The 26,895-nt window shown below is 41.4% G+C and overlaps 1 protein-coding gene across 6 annotated transcripts in view; it reads right to left on the reverse strand.

Annotated features, from left to right (window-relative positions):
* The window catches only part of SGK3 (serum/glucocorticoid regulated kinase family member 3), a 62,768-nt gene that overhangs the window by 30,922 nt on the left and 4,951 nt on the right, over positions 1 to 26,895 (reverse strand). The window contains exon 1 of one of the 6 annotated variants that reach the window (XM_054190236.1): positions 7,369 to 7,484. The exons of 1 other annotated variant lie outside the window; for it this stretch is intronic. The gene's annotated coding sequence lies outside the window, so the exon portion shown is untranslated. 4 more of the 6 variants (XM_054190232.1, XM_054190233.1, XM_054190235.1 and 1 more) reach the window with 4 other exon arrangements.

Below are 26,895 nucleotides of genomic sequence, written 5' to 3' on the forward strand. Positions count from 1 at the left end.
CACCCAAAAAAAATCATTAAGTCGTGCAGACATACTAGAAACAGATTTGGGCCCACTACAGACAATACTCTGAAGGAACAAAGATAGAGCATGGAGAAGTAATTAAAGATGACAACCCAGTATCAGACATCTGAGAAAAGCCACTAATATGTACACTCAGAACAGTTTATTTCAAAAACAAAGGTTTTCAACTGCATGAGCATGTACCAGAAGGCATTTCAGATTTGTCAGAACATGCTGAGTGTATTTAATTATCACATCAGAGATGAAAGACAACATGAGAAAAAACAATTCTTCACATGAATTTTAGAGAGGGACACAGGTAGCATCATGTGTCTGAATATTTACCTTCTCTGCCCCCCATACTTGACATAATTTGCGTTCAGCAGAACAGTAAGGTCATCCATTCCCTTCAGCAGAACGGTTAGCTTCCTTGCAAAACTTGGGCACAAGATGAGATGATAAAGCCATCAAAAAGGCAGAGAGCTCAACATTAACTAGCAACTCGCTGAGGCACAGTACTCTCCACACCTGCCTTAAGCACAAGTAAATTGTGTACTGGACCCAAATGCAAACAACAGGAAATTAGGCAGTGCCTAAGAGCAGCTGAAATTTATGCTACGTAGCTACAATCCTCTGTTTAGCCCCGCACAGTCATCTGAAGTATTTTAGTGAATACAGCTCAGCTTTTAGAACATTATGTCTAACCAACTTACAAACATGATAATTTTTTTTTTTTTTTTTTTTTTTTTTTTTTAGAAAGAGGAGACCTCAGTTCTCTTCAAAACAGCCAGAGGAAAAAGGAGCACCTGGTTCAACATTTAGATCCCTATTTTCTCAAAACAGGGAAGGACAAAAGTGAACTGTATATTTCATATCATAAATTTCCAAAAAGCACAAACTAATCCAACACAATTCTGCTATTAGAGAGACACCCATATTTATGTTGGCACGAAGGCCAAAGCCCCTGGAATCCAGTGAAAAGATTTGTTCTTGATACCCAACTAGTCTCAGTCCGTCAGTTGACTATTTTTCTTGTTCTCAAAAGCCAAATCATCTCTCTGGTTCAAACTTCATGTTATTATTTCTCCTGTAGCCATTTAAAATTAAGTAATTTTCAGATCTGTCTAATAACTTTAAACAAAAAGCAGTGTTTGAAACCACTGTAATCACAGCTAAGTGATAGATCATCCATACTGCAAGATATTCAGAAAATTATTTTTAGTTACACCTGCATTTACTTTAATTCGATTGTTCCCTACTTCACCAATTAAGCAATTAAAAGGTTGGGGAGAGCCAAGCTCCCCCCCTGCCTTTATTTGACTATAACACAGCTTATCCAAGCACAGTTCCCATTTTCCACAATTTTATACTAGCGTGGGATCAAGACTGTTTTTCACTCATTGCCACACACCAAAATTAACATCTAAAGGTTAACTGTGCTCTTCTCCATCGTTAAGAGGTCCACTAAAATAGTCAATAAGCACCACTTTCAGTAAGTGTTTCGCTAAACTTAGACTTTACTAAGCACTTATGTCAATCTTTAGCCACTTCAGGTCCAGTGCCAGGAACTGAGCCCAAGTCCCTGTGTTTATCTGTCTTCCTGCTCATCACAGAAAAACAAGTAAAGCTTTAAAATGGATTAGGTGTTCCCTTACTAATATCACTCACCGTCTCTCTCCTCCTGTAAACTGACGTTCATTACAAAGGTTCCTAACACGCCTGCACTCATTCTTACAATATAGGCTGTACTTCTCTCATACCTTTCATTTTTTATTCTTGGTGTCATAGTTTTAAATACCAGCACAGGAACAGTATGGATTAAGAACTGTAGTCCAAAGAATATCACTTGGAAGACTGAGCTTTATTTCAGATCTGAAGTTGAAAGATGTACAGAAAACAAAAGGAGGAAGTGTCACCCAGATTAATTCAGGAAGAGTTTATTCATCTTACTGGGGAAAAGAGGAATAAATCATCTGAGAAGCTGAAACTGCAATGTTCATATTTCTTTCTTCAAGTCGTCTGGAAGATCACTGGCTGCGATTACTTTCTTTCCCTGAGGCATCTCCTCCGAGCTGTGCCTGGGTCACCAACACTATGCTGAACTGACAAACTTGGAAAAAATGCATTTTCAGTTTGCCACTAAGCTTCAGAGGACCAGAGCTTTCTTTCAATTTCTATTTGCCACATGCATATCAGTTCTTGAGAGCTTCTTATATCTGAACTGTAGGTCTGACCATAGAAATATGGATATACTTGCCTTAAAATTTGCCATGCTGTAGTTTAGGAACACAGCTGTAGTTTTAGTAGCAGGTAAAACCACTAATGCTGTGGTAACTACATGAAGCAATAATGGAGAGCAAACAGTAGAGATGTATTTTCATCCACAGCTTCAAAAGTGCAAACTGCAGTGTCTTGAGGGTTGCCAGATAGAAGTGAATTTAACCGACAGTGAATTTAACAGTTGAGAAGTCTCTGCCTCTGGTGACAGCTTTTCCGGATAACTAAGAAGTATCCCCTGGCCTCAACTTTGATAACAGGCACAAAGGAGAAGGAACTTTAGAAAACCAGGCAGCAAAATAAATACCCCTTGAATCACACTTGGGCACTAGTGAAAGTGCACGTAAATAATGTATTACAGGTTAACACTGAGACCAGTGCTGTCGAGAAACAGCTGAAACTTTTAAGTTGCAACAGTATCTAGGCCTGGAAGTGGGGGAAGGCAGAGATAAACGCTTCAGAGGAGAACAGAAGCCATGCATCCTCCTGGCAAAGTTTCAAGCCTATCAACAGCTACACTGTTTTCATTCTCTCCATGGTGGCTGTCAAAAAGCAAGCAGTATTTTCACTGTTTCCTGCAGGAAGCCACGACAATGTCAAATTTCAGGCTGACCCTTGCCTCTGGTGAAATAAGAGCATGGCAATAACAGAACCCTGACACTGAGAACATATACAGATCTACTATACCCGCAAATGAAGAATTTTCTGAATGCCTTACAATAAAGTATTTTGTGCAACCTCATAATAACCACAGGCAAACATTACGTAGGTTAGTGATACATGGCAACCTCCTTTTACTCCTTTCTACATAACATAAGCTCAAACTGTATTAGAAAAGGTTGCAGAAGTTTAATCAGGTTATTTTATTCTGTAGTGAAACATTGTCTTTTCTTTTTTAAATGATGGCCCAAAGATGATACCACTGTATAACCAGAGACTCTCATTCTGGGTGCTTAGAAGTCAATCTCTGCCAAGAACATTCAAAACTAGATTAGGAAGCCACGTACTCACCTAGTGCCTCCTCAGCTGTAGCCACATTGCCTTAAATGCCTCTAAGGCCAGTGCAAATCAGCTATCATACTCACTCCAACTCTTTGAGTAACACAAGGGAAGCAGAGACAAGAACAGTCAAGAAATCTGAACGATAGTGTCCCTGCAAACACACTTGGAAGAACCACCAGCATCCATACTCACCCATTGGAATAGAACAGACATTTCCCTACACACTAATCATCTGCCTAGAAATACTTACTTTAGGACTTAGTCACAGCAGCTGATGAAAATCCCACCTGAGTATCATTCCCATTACAGAAGGAACCTGCATATGCCAAAACACAAAGCAAGATACAGGAGACAGTCCTATTACTCGCTATAAACATTACTCTATTTCCTCTTACTTTAGAGAAAGTATCATCTTTGGCATACCTCTCATCACTTCCTCAGTCTTCTCCACAAATACCCTGATAATGACTCAACATACCACTGGACATTACACAATCTTTGAGAAAGCCCAGAAAGTCAACTTTTCTCAACCGCTGTATGATGAAATAGTGTCCCACTCTCTTGCTACCAGACAAGCAGCTGACACACAGGAAATCGGAGACAAGATATTCACAATCCAATGCAACAGAAACAGAGGATGAGGAGAACCAGGGACTGTAGGAGAAGTCACATGCTTCAGAAAGAGTCAAAAGCAAAACACAGATTTCTAATCTGTAAACAGAGAGATGGATGGCCAGAAGCTGCTGAATAACTAGGGTCTGAAGAAAACAGGTTTCATAAAGGCCATCCTTTTAAATACTACATACATATGATTTTTAACATGAGAATACTAAACACCAGTATAGGCTGCTAGAAATATTACAGCTGAAGAAAAAGGAAAGCACTAACCAAAATACTCTGGCCAGTCCTTGGCTAACCTCCACACTCCCTTCTAACAACAATTTGAGAGGGGAATTGAGAATTCAGCCATTGGTATAAAAGAAAAAGCCTGTTCCCTGTTTACACACCCACACACTACCTTGCATTTTTAAAAATCTTTAGTATCACCACTATGGAAAGCAAACCACTACTCCGCAGCAATGTGGGCAAAGTCCAATTCAACTGATTCTTTCTACTCATAGAAAAGGACAGCAGGTAAAGTGAAAACTCAACCAAGGCAAAGAAATAAGTAACTCCTCTCCTTTTTTTTTCTCTATCAAAATTACTTTGGAGAAGTCAGGCAAACATTCACTTCCGATGATTCTGCTGCATCCAAGAACATCCCTTCTGCCCCACCTCCCAAAATTACCCTAACTGGTATATAACAAGATTCATGGATTGGACTCGATCTGTTTGCATTCATGTTTATTACATGACATAACACAGGTCCTTTGCTGTGGTAAGCAAATCCTGAGTAATAAAATGTATCTAAAGAACAAATACTGCCAATTATACTGACTGTCTTTTAGTCCTGAACACAGGTTCATAATGATTTCATCTTTAGCCTGTGTCCATAGTATCTGGAAAGGTCACAATGTGCCTCAGACTGTATGACTTACACAAACAGCACAGCACCATAAAAAAAATTGAAATCAACTTTCCATTACACTTGCTACCTGTACATTTCTTGGCCTGCTTCCTCATCCTTCCCACACACCAGGTCCAATTAAAGTTAAATGTAGATGCCTAAGGATAGCTTAGATCAAAAGTTGCAGCAAGAGCACTGTGAGCTACTTTCAAGAAGTCTTACAGACAGCTGATACCAGCCACTTGCAACATAGTCAGTTCTACATAAGAGGGCAGTCAGGCTTCAGTAAACACAAAACAAATAATCCCAGACTCATTTTGCCCCTCTTGATGAAGATTAAGCAAGAGAATCCTAAATTCCAATTCCAGATGTACTGCCCACTTTTTTTACGTGGCCTTCAACAGAAGTCACTGTTCTCCCACTGTTTCACTACATAAACACAGGAGAATTCTGATCTATTTAAGATTTTATGTCATTGCTAATGCATCAAACTTGGAGAAAGTTACTGGATTTTATGTACTATAACTGGCCAAAGGGTAGAATCCATAAAACTGAATATATCTGGATTTTAAAATAATGAAATACATAAATCCAAGCTACAGTTCACAATCTAGAAAACACACTTTTGAAGTTTGTGCTCTACAAAATTCAAGGCTGCCTAGAACCATAAAGCTGTCAGATAATGAAAAGGCATCTGCTTAAATATTGGAATATAAAAGGCAAGTAAGAGAAAGAGGCTTTAGCAATATGAAAATTGCGTGCCCAGCTCACTACCACTTGATTCCTCACATTACATCAGTGCGACTACAGCTAGTATTTTATGACCATTCTTCAATGACAGCTTACAAACTCCTGCAGGTAAGAGCCTACATTGACCTCTCACATATTTTAGTGCTGCACAGAGAATAAGAAGGTGTTTCTATTCCATAAGGATTCAGAGAACAGTTGTTTATGTATATATAACAGAATTTGGTGCAATAACGTCAGATGTGGTGAGGCTGTAATTTACAATCAAAGGTGGGAATTAAGGTTGGAAAGCCATTCTAACACAATTCATCATCATCACATAACCATTAGTGACTACTACTTCAGCTTTAAAATTGTCAAGGTTGTTAAACCAACTACTACTTCTCACTGACACGTGCAGATTAAGCATGCTGTATTTCTGACCGAAACGAGTATCTCGAAATATCTTTTAAGAAACAGGTCAGTTTTCTAGCTTTAAGTTATTAGAAATACCATACATGGAGACTACCTTGACAACATTAACAGTGAACTTTCCACAATGCTTTCCAAAAGCTAGTAACGTTTTTTTCCTGAAATTTAAAGTATCTTACAGCCTTTAGGAAAGCACCCCTCCATACACACCTTTCTTTTTATAATTAGTTCTTATTACAGTAATTGAAGAGACTGATGGACAGATGAAGACTAAAAAAATTTAAAAAATCAGAACTATATTTAGACACTCAGATTGAAACAACACTAACATTGTAACACTAAAAGAACCCAAAATGGAGTAACAGCAGCCTTTCAAAATACAGATTCATTCTGCACAAGTCCCTAAACACACTTACTATATGTTTGAAAGGAGTTATAAAAAAAGCTTAGCTACAAGAATACTGCAGCAAGTGATATTCACACACATCTTCAGTGCCAAGTAACTGGAAGAACCATAACGGCGTTCAAGTGACATTACTGCGCTGAAACAAAATGCAGTAGCAGCACAAAAACGTACCTTGAGTTTAAAGGAGAATAAGAAATGAACATTCCATACCGCAAAATTTCAGCATATTTAGAAGAACAGTTACACCTTACAGAGCTGCTAGAGGAGGAAAACTCACGTAAATATTAAAAAAGAAAAAAAGACGAGCTGTCAGAACAGCTCTAGCCTTACTGCTTTACAACTGCCTTTTAATTAACCTCCACAAAATTAAATTCCTCGAGGGTACCTGAATGCTAGACAGCGTTGCCTACCAAGGTGTAATTCTTCAGGACAACACCTCAGTGGTATTCCCCCCTCAGGTTGGCAGAGCTTTTCCAAAACACCGGCTCCGTACTGGCTCCAAACCACCCGGAGAAAGAGGAGGAGGAGGAGGAGGAGGAGGCGGCGGCAACAGGGCGCCGGTCGGGCCCTGGGACCCGTCCCCGCTCCGGCGACGGGCTGAAGGAGCGCAGCGAGTCCCAGGGACCCGCACCGCCGGCCCCGCTCCCCTCCATCCGGCTGGGAAGCGACCCCGAGCTGCTCACCTTCACCCCCCGCCAATACTTCTCCGCTCCCTTCATTTCTAGGAAGTTACAAGTTTCTCACATTCCCGGTCCGGCCGCGCCGACCCCGCCGCCGCTCCCCAGCGCGGCCACCTCCTCCCCGTCCCGTAACCCTGCAGCCTACGGCGACCGCGGCCCCGACGGCGAAAGAAAAGCCGAAGAGGCGGCTCCCACCTGGGAGAGGAGGCCAGCGCCGCCGCGGGAAGGGCGCCCGGCAGGCCCCGGCGCCGCGCCTCGCCTCACCGCGGCGCCGAGCGGCAACGGCCGCCGCCGCCTCCCCCCCGCTCCTTCCCTCCCTCCTCCCTCCCACGCACCCCGCACGTGCGGCCGTCGCTCCTGAAGGGAGGAGGGGGAGGACCATTAACCCCCAATTAACTCCCTCCGAGGGAAAAATGAGCGCGGGGCCGACCCCACGGGTGGCGTGTGGCCGGCACCCCCCCCACAACGCCCCCCGCGGCCGCCCCCGCGGCGCCAGGCCGCGGCCCAGCCCGGCCCTCCGACGGCTGGCCCTGAGCTGTAGGCCGAGGGCGGGAGGCGAGGTGTTCCCCGCCTCCCCGGCTTTAATTAAAAAAAAAAAAAATTCAAAATAAATTAACTTTTTTTTTAATTACAACTTCCCACTTTCCCCTCTCCTCCCCGCAGCCCCCGGGGGGACGCTTCTGCTGGATGTCTCCCCATAGAAAGTCTGGAAAATAGGGAGCGTCGGGGTTTTTTTTTTTAGATTATTTTTACCAAAGTGGCAGCTTTGCCGTGGCAAAGTTTCAATACCCCAGTTAAAATTCAACTAGACCTCTTGGAAGCGTGACTTGGTAGTTTTTTCCTGAGCAGATTGAGGCCACAAAACAGTTATAAAAATACAAATTCCAGGAAAAAAAAAAGCCCTCTTTCAAAAAGCCCTCTTATCACTTCCTCTTTATTTTGTTAACTAGCTCTAAAAGCGCAGGACAGAGAGGAGTTAGTGTGGTTTCAGTTTAAAAGGACAGACCCCCGCATCCGTGAAGTTAAAACCTCGCGTTTATTGAGGATCTGGTATGATTTATTGAGGATCTGTGATGGTCTCTAAATGCGTATGTTCATCATTCAGACAAGGCTTAAGAGGCAAAGAATATCAAATGCAAGCGATAACACTCAGGATGAGGTAAAAGCTTGTGCCATTTTAGCTTCCTCCATATAAATACCTGAAATGATTCTCAGGATTTCAACTGCTGTGTAAAGAATGATCGAGTGAGAGAACACCGTAGCCCATTCCACCATCTTAACTGACGTAATACCTAGGAGCCCCCCAAAACCCCACAGGATTTTATCAGGAAATTGTTCTATTGATTACAGAGAAGCCCCGTGTTCTACAAGCGTGTCTTCACATGACTTGTGTTTGGGCCTGATGAGACATGACGATGCTCGTTTCAACAGTCACAGGTATTGGCAAGTATCTGGCAAACAGCAGTTTGGGAGATCCTGTTTCTGAACCCTCCTGCTGCAGAAGTATTTCTGCTTAATACTACACTCATGTGTCAGACACTGACAATCAGCCAAGCACTCTCCAAAAACAAACCAGAGAGGCAGCCTGGCATAATTTAAAATATGTCAGTGTTTGGATTAAATGGTGTCGTTAACCGTGTATGCACAAGCTACAGGTCAACCAGATCACAAGCTTCCATTCCAGTAGAGTCCGCACAGGAAGAAATGAGGAATTCTCCCATCCTAAGCTGCTCTTTCCTGGTTTTGGAATTTCAAGATTTTGGGTAGGCGCTGCAAGATCCAGAGATTGGATCGTAGCAACAGCTGCCCTTTGCTTGTTCAGGTTGGTCAAGGTATTTGCCTTACATTCATAAAGAGGTTTTAAAGAAACTTTGTTAGCGCTTCTCGTTGTGAACCCCAGAGCAAAACACTTTTGAACTTCAGTCAGTTAGAATAACCTGTTGGCAAATAATTTAATCAGGTAATTTTTATTCATGAGTTATTTTACTTCACAGCTGTTCAGCAGTGTTCATCTTCTGGCTGGTTGATAGTTTTCAGTTAATCATCGACTTGTCAGCAGATCAGTTGAATGGAGCCACAGACTGATTTACAGTAAGTAGAGGGGCCTCAGCCCAGGAAAGCTGCGAAGAAAACCCTGGCCTAGAGATAAATTAACTCCATCTACCTGGCCACACAGTCTAAGCCCTAAAGCTTTGAATAAAGGGCGGCTGTTTGTCCTTCCTCACAGCTGAAACCTCCCTGAAGACTGGGCTGTCAACGGGTTAATTTTATGCAGTTCCTTTCACTATTCTGGGGCTGTGCTCAGTCTCCAGTAACTAGGGAGCAGCAAAGTGGTACAAACCCTTAAACTGTAATTTGCCTGAATGAATTCCACAGCATGTTCATCTGTCTAGTGCATCATGCCATGCAAAACACTGTTAAGGTCCTAAAATTTAAATAAACTTTCATTTACAGATTTGCTTCATGAGCTTTTAAAAGCTAATATTCTAACGTCAACATGGGTACCTGGCGGTTAACTGCACAGCACACACAGAAACACATGGAACTCAACTTGCCTTTTCAGTGAAGTGAAAGGTCAGCATTCGCTCTGGCATTTCTGTCCCCGGGAACTCCCTCGCATTCCCCGTTTATGTTTCCTGGGCAAGTTATACACACAAAGAACCTCGCTTCCACTGCTTTGCAGCACTTTGCTTCTAAAGAATGTTACAAATCCACGTACTGTGCTGTCATCCCAACTATTTCAAGCCTTTGCTGAAGAATACCAGTGACTGGGTGGCAGGGGTGGAAAAGTAGAAAAAAAGGAAAAAGAAATGAAGGACCCATCTCAACCCACTGCAAGTGCAAGTGGTCACAGAAATGCAGGGCACCTTTTACATGTTTCTCCAAGCCGAGTATGAGCAGGCAGCAATAATCTGAACTATTAGGTTCTGAGAACTATACAGACAAAAATACGTTGTAAGATGTATAATGTATAAAAAACGCTGTAAGACAAAGACAAGCAGGAATGCAGATGACTTGTTTAAACATAGCCAGGGGCTTTGGTAGTGAACACTGTTCCATATGTATATTCTGTGGCACTTTAGTATATATTCAAATATTTACGCAACAAGCACCACCCAAACCACTTGACAAGGGTAGTCCAGTATTTTTAGTTACTGCTAAAACACAGTGGGTCAATTGAGTAACACCTTGAAATCACTACCTCACTATCAGCTTCAAACACCAACACCACAGCTTTCAGTTTCAGTTCCTGCATCTTCAAAAGAGTATCTTAGCCTATCACTTTTAACACCAAGCTTTCTATCCTACTCCTCACTCCCAGGGACAACACAACCTCCCTGCCTCAGAACAGACCACTGATAGTCATCAGGTTTGGACACTAAGATGAGATGGTGTCTGGAAGCAAGAACTCTGCTGTGACAGTATCTCGCATACCAGCAACTCCAGTTAAACCAAATGCATGTCTGTTTAAGGCCCTCTAAAAGGCATTAACATCACACTTCAATAGACATAAGCTGATCTTTTAAGTAATTATTGTTAGCCTTTAGCCTATAAAGCCCTGAACTTCACTCAGGAAACAACCGACAGCCATTGCATTTAACTTTGCATGTACCAATTGTTTTAGTCAAAGAAAATAACTCCAAGCAGGTTGTATCTGCCTACACATCATTGAGCAGATCGAGGACATCACCCTTTGGAAAGCATCAGGCAGCACTGGATGGGCCTCACAATGACACAGGCACAGAAACTCAGGGCAAACATTGTCTAACACCTGGGATTCTGGCAGCCACAAAGACCCCATAAAATGTATGAAGACAGATATGCACCCGCCCTCTTCGATCAATTACTCTCATGCTGCTTCCCAGCCTCTTGTTTGGATACACCTAATTAATCCATGTCCATACCCCACTGCCTGCTTAGGAACAGGGCTTTGAAGGGGCTTGGGAATAGGCCAGTTGGGACCAGGCATTCAGCACTGCAAAGCACAACACCCAAGTCATGTACTGGAGAAAACAGTCTTCTGATAGACTGCCTGGCCACGTGAGACTACCAGAAAACATGGGCTATCAAGGATAAAATGAAATAAGACAACTCTCAGTGGGAAAGTGATTTAGCGGAAAGCCTGAGAGTTAAAACCGTGGAAGAAACACCAGCTGGACAAGATTTAAACCTCACAGTTCATGTGCAAGCAACAGTGTCACCAAGTAACTGTTCTTTACCAAAGCTGCTTTTGTAACACTTAATGCATGTATGCATATTAATGGCTTTCATTCAACTCATTTTCATAGCTGCGTGCCTGTGCTTATTAGCAAAGTCTGAATAATGGTTCAGTTTTACATGAGCTGTGCAGGAGAAATGGTTATTTCCCTACTTTCTTTTTGTACGCTAGATCGACTACAAAATGTCTTCAGATTACAGAGACAGTCTTTTAATTTGAAAGAATGAAATGAATACTTAAGAGAGTGATTTGTAGTGAACATACACTTCAACGCCTTCTCCCAAACAAACCAACCAACCACCCAAAACTACCACAAGCCACCTAAAGAAGTATGACTGAAAGATTCATTATTATCTCTTGACAAAGCATAAGAACTTGGCAAGTAAAAAGAGGCTTCCCAACACTGAACCACAGTCATAGCGAACTGATAGTTTTCCAGCATTCCAGATACAAAGACGGTGATCCATGTATTACAAGAGGAGTGTCCTGGAGCACAGAGGCTGGTGGAGATCAAAACGAGGATCTACAACAACACTACAAGGACTCACACTTAGCATAGCAAACACCACAAACCAAAATAATGGCAAACTGTAGAAAAACAGTAATAAATTGCATTGTTTCACAAACATCATGGAGTACGCACAACATGGACCAGAAGAATGATAGCAGCACCGCATCAATGACAGCTTCACATTCTTAGATATAAGGAAGAGGGTGGTGAAACGCTGGCACAAGTTGCCCAGAGAGGTGGTAGATGCCCCAGCCCTGGAGACATTCAAGGTCAGGTTGGACAGGGCTCTGAGCAACCTGATCTAGTTGAAGATGTCCCTGCTTATGCAGGGAGGTTGGACTAGATGACCTTTAAAGGTCCCTTCCAACCCAACACATTCTGATTCTATGATCAAAGAAATTCTTCATAAGCTAAGAAAAAAAATAGTTTAAATCAATTGAAGCATATACTAAAGATGAACACTGGTACACAAGCAAGCATTGTTCCAAAAGCAGCAGTGTCACAATGAGTTAAGGTAAAATAGGTAAAGCTGAAAGATTAAGAAGGCAAGTTTATCCCTACCTAGGGGAACATGTACGCCAAGTACGTTGTTGTGTACCTTGGAAAATCAGATTCCCTGCCAGCGCTCTTCAGAGCAGTTGTGGTTTTTGTTAAAAATACATGAAGCTCTCAGTCTCTTCAGCAATGCATTTACACGCTGGGATGATGAAGCCAACATCTGAGAGTTTCTCTGAGCAAGAATAACTGTCACATGGAAAAGTACCACTAACAAGGAGTTCAGTGGCACCTCTGTCTTCAGCGCATTGACATATACATTGGTCAACGCTACAGCACATATATCTGGTCCTTCCGAGAAGCTGTACTCCGAACATTCAGCAGACCTATACGGGACTTCGTAACATCTACAGTCTGGGCTGAATGGCCACTCTTACTTGTCTGCCGGCTATCCAGAGCTCCAAAACAAAGACAAACAGTTAGATTATGTCCTCCTACCACCTCCAAGTGGAGGAAAAGAGGAGGCATCTCTGGAGAAAATCAGACATACGGCAGGTTTTACAGATCACATCTCATTCCAAGGATAGCCCTCATTCCTCACACGGTACCAGAGACTTTGCTGAGATGCCTCCCTTTCTCCTCACAAAGGACACTTTTATATCGCGGATTTTACTCCACTTCAAAGAATTTTCATTTCCTGAGGCACAGGGATCACTATATTCTAAGCTGCTTTCTTATGGGCCAGGGATTTCTGGCTGTACTTCATGTAACTTGTGCTCAGTTATGTCACATATGGTCTTATACAACAAGAAGAAAACTTTCAAGCAACAACTATGGGCAAATAGCCTGTAGAAAAGGGAGTTTATGGACCTGGCCACCACTTCATCATGGGGAATTACTTGATACGCATAACTATCTGGAGGTAGCAAATGGAGCAATATGAGTGGTGGTGGGGAGGAAACCTGAGGGATTCATTACAGCAGAAAAGCTGGAATGTACCTTAGACATAGCACTGACGTCCCTCATGAGCTTGATACCAACCTATAATCCATACCATAACCAGGTTCACATTTTATCCAAATACATGAATATTAGAGAAGACACATGCATGAAAATCAACTTATTGTGACAAGTGTTAGACAGGTTTTTAAAAGATGGAAAAAAATGAAACCGTGAAGCCAAGTAAGGCCATGAGTTACCCTTTTTTCCCTTAATGCAAGAGTTCTGCTTGTTTACATTTTGTGATTACTCGAAGCCTCTGTATACTTTCATAAATGTATTTAGGAAAATTCATTCCTTTTGCAAAACACTGTGTTGTAACTAACAACCCTCTGGGTAATTTGCTATAGGCAAGCAATTTTTGGTAGAAACTGCATAAATGCATGAAGGGATTTCAAGACAAAAAAGCAGTATCAGGCAGTGATATGTCTGCTTTTTACCTATACGCATCTTTATTTTCCTCACATCATCCTCCTCAAGTTCTTTATTTCTCACATATGTACATAAAAATGTATTATTATTGCCATATCAGTCATTTTAGGGTACTTTTTTCAGTTAGGGCAAGTTGAACAATGTATTTTGTTATAAAGCAAACAACATCAGGATTAGTTTCTAAAAATTCCTTATCATTCAAGGCATTCAAAGTCAACGGCGAGGTGCAAATGAACTGTCTGCCAAAGACCACTTCTGACCCAAACCCTGCTGTTTACACCCTGTTCACTTATCGGTGCATTTGCTGGCAGGGTTCCACCAGGAGACGTCTTCCACCTACAGCCATGTCGGTAGAAGCAGCACCACTAACCGAGGGGACGTGGACGTACACCCGTATTCATTGCCCCACTGGGCCCAGATGTCTTTTTGCCTTGCACCTACCCTCACTCACTCCAAGCGACATCTCCACAAACTAGTTCAGCTCCCAGAAGCAGAATAATAGTATCAATGCTAAACTCCTGATAGCCTAGTTTACCTTAGTTTTCAGTCATCTTAGAGGTGCCCAGTGTAGATACTGCCTCAAGCCACCTCCACTTGCTGACAGGGAAGCATGGAAAATTTACATGGGTTCCAAGAAAATGAGGAAAAAGGAGTTCATTGGACCTGACTTCATCACCAAGTCCTACACGGGTGAATACATATATAAGAAATGGACCAAGATAACCAGCTGCTTTATAGATATATAGCAACATATTTGCTTGACACGTCAAATATACACCTTACTGGTATACGCTAACATGTTCTGGGAGTAGTTTCAGCAGACACGCGTACAACACAGTAATAAACTACTGCACTGTTAAACACTGTGAAGCTGAAGTTATCCAATACAGCTCATAAAGTGTAAGTTGCTCAAAAACCTCCCAACTGATAGTACGGTAAGACCTGCATTTTGCTCTTAAAAAAGACTCTTTGGAATTCAGTTTATAAATACAGTTCTATAAAACAGGGCAAGTGTCTAAGTTTGCAGGAGATCTGAGCAGTTTCTGCAGGAAGGTATACCAAAGCTAAGCTAAGTATAAAAGTAAAAAAGCTCTCTAAGTAGTAATTCTGCATGGATGTTTCTTAATTCAGCCTCTGGAATCCCAGCTACAGCACGTTCTACTAGAATTGCAAATAAAGGCTGGGGTGGACAAACACGCTTTGGTAAACAAGGGCTCTGGCACACAATGTTATGTAGGTGGGGTCTACCCAGAATGTCAGTTCTTCCTCAGACTGTAGAGATGAGCAAGAACACAAGCACCATATTTGCATTTCCAAGCTCTTCAGTGGTATTCTATTCAAATGAAACTAAACAAGGGCTTGGTTTGGGGGGGTATGTCCCCCCTCACAAAAGGCTCACAGCCTTTTTCCAAAATGCCAGTATTTTAAAGGCAGCCTAGGATCTACAGAATAGACCAGATTTGTGTTTGCCATTCTATTAATACTTCTAACAAACTGTTCATGTCAAAAGACACGTGCACGCCACTAGAGCAACTGTTACACACCAACTTGGAGTAGAAAAAAGGTAGCAACAATTAAAAAACCCCACCACCAGAGCAAGAAGCTATATGTCATAATCCAAAGAGGACGAAGATTTAAGCAAAATATTGTAAGAGTTTATTATTTGCTGCCCTTACTTTGTTTACTTCTTTATCTAGCCATTTCCTCATGTTTGCCACATGCCCAACCTACTCCCAACCCACAGAGAAGATGTATTGCCATCTACCAACTACAGAGTCTGGCTTTTGTTCTCGAAGCACAAATACTCACATTTTCAGTCCTAGGAGGTGTGGGTCAGTGTTTTAAGATCGTATGTGGCTCTGAACTATTTAGTGAGTTTCAGCAATAGATCTATATAAAGATACGTCAGCAGTAGACGTATATAAAGATACATCCTGTCCTCTTATACCAGGTAAAACCAATACAACACAGGATGTCCAAGAACAAGCAGTGACAAAGGACAGATGATCAACTTTTGGACTCTACTAAACTGAATTTTTCTTTAATGTAGCTTTCTTTTTATAACATGGCAATCTAGCAGAAGCTAGTTAATGGAATATTGTAAATCTGAGTATGAAGCATACGCAGCAATTAAATAAATCCCTCTAACCTTGATATTAAATCAAGACCACCGTTCCATTATGCAATATTAAAAAGGAACATGGCAGTATTTAATCTTTCAGGCCAGCAATTTTTTGATGCTAGTTATGGTGTTGGGTGGCAATGACCACAGAGAACAAGGAAAGATATTGTAGGTTACAGCATGGAACATGAATACTAAGCAGGAGAAGTTGTCACAAAATTGTATCTATTGACATTTAGCTTTGATGTACATACAGCCATTTTAAAGGGACAATAAGAACCAGATTATTTAAAAGATATAGTATTTTCTTGCAGTCATTGTTCAAATCAGTCAAATGTTTCATAGGAAAATGTTCCTGAACACAAATGGAAGCTACTCTGTTTTCCTTCTATAAAGCGTGAGATCAAGAATAAGTCTTATTCCAACTACAGTTTTCTCCAACAATGCTGTACAAATTAAAGTAATTTTTGTACATGACAGCGCAATTTTAAGCTTGCATAAGAACACAAAAGAGCACAATGCCAAAGTTTTCTAATTACATGGCAATCTTTGTGTCAACCTGATTCATTAAATGTTTTTATAAATCTTCGAATTAAGCAGAGAAAAAATTTTGTTCTAGAAAGAAGATAAGGAATTTTGTAAAGCCATGAGAACTCGAGACGTACATCTCATGAACTGAAGCATTTCATAAATACGTTGTTACTGCATTGGTAGTAAAATACAGGAGCTGTACAGAATTTGTACAATGTTCAGGAAATGACAAATAATCAGCCTCTGTGGGGATGCAATTGCAAGGGTGATGAAGGTACCCAAACTGGAATATGCACCATGCTAGCAGATGCTAATACGAGCGGAGCTAATACCTTCCACTCTTGGATTAACTGCTGAAAATTTAACTTTAGTCTGAAGCAGATACCATGTAAGCGCTCAAAAGTCTCTCTGTGTCTCACTAGCTCTGTTTCCCCTCAGGTTTGGGATGAGTCACTAGCAGGTTTCTACACCAAATTGCTTCCGATTCAAATGTACCCTTCATTTATATAAAAAGTGTTGCGGTAACAGCCCTTCAAAATACCCACTTCAGAAATAATGTTTCATCGTTCACCTTTATATAAGTGCGGTTCTCCCAGGCCTACGCTGCTCATTTTTTTTGCTTTGTTTGCCACCAATTTATGCAGTCTTTAGTACACCAGAGCCACAGGGAACGCCCGCGCTGCTGGTGTGGTCACCTCCACGATGGTGGCAACATGTCCAGCCAACGGGTCCTCACCACATACCTCCGTTAAAATAAAGTCAGGGTAATTATGGGTATTTTCATTCCTTCACCCGTCTGCCTCCACTGATTCATTCAGAAGTGTCTTCAAAATCAGAAAATACAAGCACTGTTTATTTCTCACTCTTAGGAGAATAATGCCTAATTTTGAGAAGAGAAATGCAGAAGTACTGAGCACAAAAACATTTTTTTACTTAATCCTTTTAAAGTCAGAGCAAGCAAGATGGCTGTTTATACTGCTGATTCCTGTCTCCAGTGTTCCTACATGCATAATAGCTCAATAATAAAGCTTTTCATGTACATTTTATTACATTCATTGTGAACTTGCACAGTTAAAACTAGCACCATATTTTAAAATCTGGTTTTTTGGGAGGGATGCCTCAAGTCACAAAAGCCAGAGCAGCTTAACACTTTTATGGGATAATGGAGTGACAGTAGACTTTCTATCGACTAAGAAAAGGACCAGAGGCTGAAGGAGACAAAAAAGAGAACAAACAAGACACTAAGCTAACACCAAAGGGAAAGACATTTTGGACATTTCACATAAATGTAAGTTGGAAAGCAGTAATATGGTGGGCAGGTGCAGAGTCAAACTATACCTGCGTGGATGCTACAATTGTGGGAATATGTAAACAAGAAGATGTGAGGATTAGTTATTTAATTTACATGGGAGAATACGAAGTCTTGCTTTACTGCATGTCCAGGAAAGTTGAGGGCAAAGCCCATGACTTCCTGTAGTGTCTAGGGGAAGGGAGAGGAAAACACACAGAAGCCGCACTCCTCTACTTTATAACAACAACAACAAATTATATGGAGATTTTCTTTTGCAAGGAAAAAAAAATATATATATACAAGCATATGGGGGGGGGAATTTACTATGAAGAAAAGTAAATCAGATACTAGCAAAAAGTCATTTCAGAAAATACTTGCCAGTGTCTTCTGAACACATAACTCATCTTACATTTTAAAAGTTTTCAAATACTGACAGATAATCGGCCCAGAGCTGAAAATTTCAACAGTCAATTTACTGAAGAGCCTTAAAAGGAAAATAGGTCTGACACCAGTCTGTGGTTAATTCTGTTGCCACAGAATGTATCACAAATTTGGAAGGCAGCCAGATTAAAGAAGCAAACAACATCACAGATATTGGCTAAGGAGAATAAATAAATAAACCAAGGTCTGAATCCCAATAAATGGAGTAAGTAGTATTTTCTTCGTCAGTAGCAGCATTTTCCTGGCCAAGACTATTCAGATTCCAGTGAACGATAAAATTAAGACCTGCTACATTGTAAAACATGAAAACAGCAATAAAAATGTGCCTGCAACACAGACTTAAAAATTCAACCAAGGCATGAGGGAAGTTTTAGCAGTAGAACTAGGAAGAGATCTCAAGTCTTCCACACTCCCAGCGTGTCTTATTCATTATCCCACAGTGGAGGAAGATTACTTGCAAAGGACAGCCTTTTCACTCAGCTAGGAAAAAATACTCTACTTCTAACTTCCTTCCAAAAGCAGCCTAGCTCTAATTCTCTAGCGCGCCGTAACATTGATCGCTCATCTGTGCAGAGCAACAGCAGAGCCCCCAGGTTACATACAGATGTTTGGAAGACCACTTGCCAACCCCAGCAAGATCAGAGCTCCCTAGGAGTGTCTGGGTGCACGTGTCAATATGCTCAGTCAATTAGTTTCCTAAAACTAGTCTCTAATTAGGCACAGGGTAGGAAGGGCTGCAAATAAATTACCATCAAAATCACAGTAAGTGTTATTGGTTCTGGAAATGTTTGTGCAAGTGGAAGAAAAGGAGACAGAAACATAAAAAAGCAGTTTCAAGGACAAGCTGGCAGAGCTTTGCCTACTTAATTATTATATTAAACTCTAAATAATGTTTTATTTTGGGCACCTCCTTCATCAGCACAAGAAAAAAGGTTAGAGGCAGTTGCACACGCTCCGCAAACAGTAATATCAAATAGTAGGCAATGAAAAAGAATATCTTCCCATTTTTGTTGTATCATCTTTCTCATTTACCTTCGCTGGGAGGACAACATCTGTCTACCCTGTTACATCCTGCCTCTCCGCTTGCCTGTTCTCTGTAACTTGGCCTCACACGAGGAAACCTGCAGGGTTTCAGCCCTCAAGAGGTGCAGCTCCTCGCTCACAACCCCTCTCCCCCTGCTGTCCCCACACTCGAGTGCCACCGTCACCCGCTCTGCTCAGGATCCTGTTCACACTGCAGCTGTGACTTGTCTTATCTCACCAGCCAGGGATCAAAGCCAGAGCAGAGTTCTTTGGAAAAGAGGTGACCTTTATTAATTTTGTGCAAGACATCCAGCATAATGTGGACATGATGCAGTTTCGAGTGCTACCAGCTGCCGATGACCAAGATAACTACGTAAATTTATACATACAGATATGTATTATTGCACACAGCCCTCTTATCATACTCAAGAGACTACATAGTAATCCTTCAAAGTTTCAAAATCTTTCTATTCCTAGCTCTTAAGCCCCTGGTCAGGACAACCAGATGCCTTTTTTTTTTTTTTTTAAATAGCATCAGCACATGTCGCAGCTTTAATTCAAAGAAAACGCTGCACAGACTGGCTTCCTGTAGCCAGGGGTGGGAGCACCTTTCTGCCTTTTTCACTCACCCTGCATTTGAAGACAGTCAACAGTAAGCTTTTAGCATCGTTGGTGTCACTAAGGGTGAACATGCAAAGGCTCGGTTCTCTCTCCCTGTGAGCGGCATGCAGTACAGCACTCCCCTTTCAGAACAGCAAGGGGTAGGCATTTACAGTTAATTGCCGAGGTCACTCAAGACACACAAGTGCTCATTCTGATGAAGTGGTTCTGTTAAAATTTTTTACTTTCACTGCTGTTAACAAGCAGTAGAAATAATTCCACAGTTGGAAGAATTTGGATCCAGCATCTGACCCTTGTATGGTATCAACAACTTGTGGAATGAAATCTGGACCCACCACGGATGGGCTCCTGTTACACACCAGAAACGGAGACAGGGTTAGACTAGATTATCATTAAGGTCCCTTCCAACCCAAACGATTCTGTGATTCCGTAAATATGAAAGCACAGCCCTCTCTTTTATTTTTTAAACTGATATTTCCCACCGTGGTAGATCCCCTGGCACTGGGGACAATGACAGACAACGCGCGGCAGGCAGTCGGCAGAGTCCGAAGCGTTGCAAGAACAAGCCATTTGCACTAACAGGGCTAATCAGTTTAAACAACGACCAAGCCATAAAAAAATAGCTAGCAGCACCAGGGTTATTTGTTTGATATCTCAAATCTACATTTTAGATATCTCAAATCTAAAATTTGTTTGATATCTCAAATCTAGCAACTTGGAAATAAAACAGAAAAGCCTGAAATGGGAGTCCAACAACATGTGGTATCTTGATAGCCACACGATATCAGGAGCAAAGGCCCACAAATTGACATTAAGCTTTATCGTTGTTTAGACTCAAACTTCTTTTATTTCAAAAGCAGCAATTTTTAAATTAAAAAACGGAGAAAATACAGAAGGCAGCAGATCCTCTAGATTTGTTTCTAGACAAATGGAGAGCAACCAGTTCAGAAGACAAGTTGACTAAACCTCATGAAAGGGGAGGAGAGGGAGCTCATAAATGTAGCGAAGATAAATGGGAACACACTCAGGTAGAGAGAAGACCTCACAAGAGACACCACTAAGAGGAGAGACAAGAAAGCAGCAGCACTTCCACCAAGAAACAATACAACAGGATAATCTGTGCTTGTGCCCTGTAAAAATAAGCAGCAGAAGCTGTAGCACAAGATTTATTTGTCAAGACAGACACAGAATGTGAAAACATGGTCAAATTGCTAGCAGTAAGTATAAAATCTGCATAAGTACACAGGTGTGAGAATCAGCATGGTTAAGATAGAATTATAATGCAAATTAAAAAAACTGGCTAGCAACAAAAACCAAATCCTTATTATGAATAAGTTTATAGCTCAAGAGCAAGAAAAACTTTGCTGCCCTAGCCAACACAAAGAAAAACTGGTAAGAGATGACATCCAGAAGGCTACCATGTTTAGGACATCAGTCTTCACCAAGAGGGTCAAATGCAAGCAGTGATTAGCATAAACAATAGCAATGACAGGTAAGATTTCAGGGGGAACAGGGGAGAGAGAGAGAGTGAGAGAACGTGAATGAAAGTGTGTGCACGTGTGCACGATGGAGAAAAACAAACAAGTAACCAAACCAAAGCAACAAAAAACAAGAAGTAAGAATATTAGAGACCCTATGAGTCAGTTTAACTTCAAATTCATGGGGAAAACAACCCAGAACAAATTAATTAGCAGCACCTGGAAGATAATTTTAACTTGCAGCCAAAAGAGATTTGTTAAATCACATTGCTAACTTCCTCTGACAGGCCTTCCAGATAGGTAGGAGAGAAACCACAGATGTCACATCTTCCCTTTAGTAAGGCTTTGAAACTGCCTCAAGATACTTTAACAATCAGACTGCAGATGCCGGAAGAATAAGTATTAGTTCAGGGTGTGAGAAACAAAGGTTAAATATATCATCGTCAGGATAGTGATCTGGAAGGACGGAGTGAAATGTAGTGGGTTATGTACAAGATACTGCCCACAGGCAGGAAACATCAAATGTAGAAATACAGGATGGGAGACAACAAGGCAGGAGACTACAGCGGGTCGCAAGAGACAAATCTTACGCTGTTGTAAGAAAGACAAACATTGCTATGAGATATGAAATAAAAAAAAAAAGGAATCGTTGGAGTGCAAAGCCTGAGCATAATCTGCTGAACTCAAAAAAAATCCTTCTGCTTTATTCTGTGGGTGTCTGAATACCCAGGAAAGATGTGGACCCACCAGAGAGGGCCCAGGGAACAGTGATGAGAATGCAAAGTAGTCTAGAAAATGTGACTTATGAGGAGGTGGGATGGACAAACTAATTGTTAGTACAGGGGGGAAAAAAAGCACTTAAGGGATAGCTGTTACGTTGGAAGACTACTACAAAGAGAAGGGAATTGTCTCTTCAGTCAGCTACGGATAGGGCAAGTCCTAATGAGCTTAAAATGTGCACATAAGAGGTTCAGGTTAAACTCTGGAGGAGGGGAGACAATAAAATAAAATAAATTAATGGAAGCATAGTGAAGCACTGGAAGAGATTCCGCCAGGAAAGAGCTCTGAAAGCAGCTGAGGCAAACATTTCTTCATAAAAGACAGATTCCACCTTTGGGGCAGAGACAGTTAATGACCTCTTGAGACTGAGACTTATGGCTGGGAGCAACGTTCTAGGAAAGAGATGGTGGCAAACAAGAAGTGAGGGGAGGGAAAAGTGGTTTGAAAGCACAGAGAGGAGAAGCACTGAGGGAAGTCAAGTGGCAGGCAGGAAACTGAGAAGAAGAAAGATGAAAAATGAGACCGCCATTTGCAGGGAGAGCCTTTCAGAGGCGTTACACCGTCATGAGCAGCTACTTAGGAGGTTGCATCTGAAGTCAAGAGAAAAGGCAGGCTCCAGGTGCTTCCATCTGCCCTTGCTGTAGTTTTTGTTCCAGTGTCTACCTTAGTAAGTAATGCAGTGCAAGAAAAGCACATCCACAGAGAGGAAACCAGTTGATGTTGAGGATGCAGCCTCCACGCTACCCATGTTGGCGTGGCAGGATTCGCATGTTTTGCTTCAGGCCAGCTCTAGGCTGGTCCTGTGGGCAGGACACCCGTTCATGGTCGGTAGGTGTTAAAAGCACTCCTGCAGAACACCTTCCAGTCTGACTTCATCTGAAAGGAACCCAGCTCATGTTCCCCAAGATCACACAGCAAAGTGAAGCAAAATGCGGTGAGGGACGTACTTCAAAAGCAGGCTCCTGAACGGAACTCATCCGGTAACCCAGACTCACCCTAGGCCAAACCGGAGGAATCCAGGAACCAACAGTGGCACCCATATGGCAGAGAGCAAAGCAGGACAGGTCAGCTGTAGCAGACCAGAACAACACTGCTTGCCTCAACTGTTAGACAGAACTCAATACTTTGCAGCAATGAGCATTAGGTATCTAGAAACACTGACTGTTGCAAGACAGCATATTGACCATTTTAACTGACATCTGATGTGACATATGGACATCTCTGGTAGGTCTGTAAATAAACTGTAAGAAACCATCACCATGTTTTCACTTAACAACTGCATTTGCTTTAAAATACCATTGGTAATAATCTATCTTTTTCTTTCTTGCTTTTCTTTAAATGAGGACGTACGTCTAGGGACTTTCTGACTCAAATAAATTACAGCAGAACCAAAACAAAAGGCCAAGCACCCAAGCCATCAATCTTTTCCAGCTGCCAAGTCATAAAGCAGTAACAAAGACAAAGAACGTTCCAGTTTCCCATTGCCAGTTCCTCATTTCTTATCAACTTATTTTAATTTCATGATGCAATTTTCTTTTCCTAAAGAATGGTCAAATTATGCATGTCTCTGTGTGTGTGTGTGCCTGTTTAGATTCTGAGCTGCCAGGCCATTCTCTGTTCCTTATGAGACCATGGCTCTGTCGCTTCTGAAATACTCGGCACCTTTGGATTCCTTGTCAAGGACTGTTTTGTTTCTTACTCTGTGCACATCACGCATCCAGCATGCTTCCCTGAATAATTATCTGGGCTTTGACTGTGTGGCTGATGATAAAATTTCTTTCAGGTCACTTCAAGTGATGCTCCAATGTAAAACAGCAAACTGATTTTTGCACACATTGACAAGTTTACAGTTTCATTTCTGACTAAAACCCTGTAAGTGTTATGAGATTCCTCCTTCCACCTCTAATTTAATTCTTTATAAACAGACATACATGAAACATGGGGGAAAAAAACCCCAAAGAACCTCAATTAACATCAACAAATACAATTAAAATGTTTGCACAGAAATTCTAGGCACATTTTAAGACATGAGAGAAGCTTCAGAATTCTGCTTTTATTCCCTTATAATTAAACAATGGGAAAAATGGCTGAGGGCATCAAACATAAGAATATCTTAACCAAGGATCCCAGCCAGCTCATGTTGCAGAGCTACGTTTGCAAGACAGGCACTATTTACACATTCTGGTGAAGTACTCCACAAGTTTAACATTTTATGAATTTCTAATAGCCTCTGTCAATTCACATAAAATGTGCTTAAACACTCAGATGCCATAAGCGAAACAAAATGAATCATGAATCTGAAGGTCGTCTGAACTGGTGAGGTTAAGTCAAGCTCCCAGTTTACATTTACATTGCCCTGGATACGTAAATTACCATCCAAGCAGCAAGACTTACTTTTAATTGGCTTGGACGGTAGATGAACTCTTTCCTTTTCAGTCTGCCTTCTGATTTTAATTGGGTAGAAAACTACTGTAAATATTTTCTCCTTTCTCACCCCTTCTTCCCAAGGTTTTTTTTATAAACAAGTGAGGTATTGTTTAGCTGCTATGCGCTACACTCCACACACCCCAAACCAAAACAAGAGCAAAAGTACGCCTTCGGATTGCTACAGAGCACTTGGGGTTTTATAGATTTTTTTGATCACACACCGCAGAACAATTTTGCATACCTCCAAAAAAATTGCCTAGTGCAACTTATGGCATCTTTTAGTTTTGCTTTTCATTTTCTGCATAAGAAAAGTCATCTTGGAAACTTTGGCAAGTGAACCTAGAAAGATTTGCTCAGCAGTCTCCGAGTCTCTGGTCAACAGCTCTGTTCAAAGCCCAAGCACAAGTGCATCACTGTTCTCTCATTTAAATGTAGAATAATTCTAGGATTCATGGCAATGCCAGCTTAAACTTAGCTCTAAAGAAACCCTTTGTTTTCAAATAAATCAGTGCCTGGTTTTAGATAATTCTATAAAGAATCCTATTCATCCACCACATAACATATTAGTTAACATGAAAAGCGCACCAAAGAGGCAGCCAACCTCCAAAAAATTCTGAAGAAAAGTGAAGTTAAATCAATCTATCTGGCATATGCCTTTAGAGTTACATATAATATGTGTGGACGCATACACAAGATGTAAAACCTCATTGGAAACGGCACAGTTTGTTTCTGATACAAACACTTTACACTAAGATGGTTGAACATTTTGGAGCACACTGGCCACACTCTCTTGCCAGAGCAATGTAATCGCTCAGGTTTTCTGTCATTGCTGCAAGTATCACACGGTTCTTAAGGGACACCATCAAGGGACAGTTTTGCGGTCCCCTGACAGAGAAACCCCGTATGTTTTCAATCAGGGCTCCGAACACAGAAGGATGGCAGAAAAAAGACCCAGCAATTCCAAAGACAACAGATACTCTTTTACCAAGGGCTGATTTGGGATGGATGGGGGTGAAATTTAGATGTTTTAATATTAAAGTGCTGCTTAAGTATTTCCATGATAGTCTGAAAATCCAGAATCCCTTGTCAGAGCAATTGATCAAGCTAAATTACTTATTTACAAGAAATTTACCATAAGTACCAAGAGATTAGATTAACACCATTAGATATATTACTTAAATGAAATGCTTGAATGAACCAAGAGGGCCCAGTATTTGGGGGAAAAAAAGCAGGAGGCAAATGGGATTCTAGGCTGTCAGCATCTACTATGACTCTAGATAACCCCCTTCTGTTTCCCTTCTTACCCCTCATAAAACATTGCTACGTACTTTTTAATGCTACGTGCTCTTTTTACTTCCTTTTATGAAAACATAGCTTTTTTCTTTTTTTTCTATAATATTACCAAGATGCATCGTTACTACTGCAGCAAGGAAGCAGAAGTCTTCCTAGTTGTTTGATGCACTTGTCTTCAGGTGTTTAATAGTCTGGGCTCTTTTGCCAGATAGCTTTTATTTCTGAACTGTTCTAAATTTTCTCCGTTTTGTAGTTTTGGTAACATTCCAAACTCGTAGACTTAATGCAACTTGCTTTTGCAAGGTATGGTTAAATCCCATCCAAAGGGAATACAAAAGTTACTTTTTTCTTTAATTACCTCCCATCCCTATTCCATGCTCTTCCCAACGTTAAAGCAAAACACATACCATAAACTGGAAATTCCACAGCATTTAAGTAAAAGCATTCATTTTCTGAATGCTCAGTCCTTACTTATTTACTAAACTTAGTATGAGACATATTTTAGGGCTTGATAGTGATCCCAGTTCATAAATAACTAACACTAAGATGCCAAAAAAAAAAAAGTCTAAATCTAAACTATCATAATCCAAATACATGCTTTTTCTGTCAGAGTCCTGTGGACTGAGTACATTCACATTTAAAGACATATGTCTGACATTCCTGCACTTAAGCAGGAACTACACAGGGCATGGAAGAAGCCAGAAGACAGACAGTCGAGGTGAGTCGGAGGCGACTGGACTCACTTAGCCTTGAGAAGAGGAGGCTTCATGGGTACCTCGCAGCAGCCTCCCCATGCCTTTGAGAAGGTTACTGAGAAGACAGAGACAGACTCTTTGCTTGCGGTGCATTGCACGAGAAAGGAAATCGAAAGGAAATCGAAAGGAAATCCTTACGAGGATAATTGACCACTAGGACAGGTTGCCCAGAGGGGCTGTGGAGCCTCTGCCTTTGGAGGTTTTCAAAACCCAGCTTGACAAAGCCCTGAGCAACCCTGCCTGAACTCAGGGCACTTAACCCTTTTTGGATCAGGAGATCACACTCAACGCTTCCCAAGGTTCCTTCTAACCTGAGTAACTGCATGATTTAAGATGTTTAGCCCCAAGCACCACTTACCCCTTCAGTGAATCTTCCGAGCTGAATCCAAAAATGTCACTGTGACGCAATGTTATATGCAACATCACAGGACAATAATCCTCACA

Source organism: Rissa tridactyla, chromosome 2 (genome assembly GCF_028500815.1).
Source record: "Rissa tridactyla isolate bRisTri1 chromosome 2, bRisTri1.patW.cur.20221130, whole genome shotgun sequence".
Classification (NCBI taxonomy): domain Eukaryota; kingdom Metazoa; phylum Chordata; class Aves; order Charadriiformes; family Laridae; genus Rissa; species Rissa tridactyla.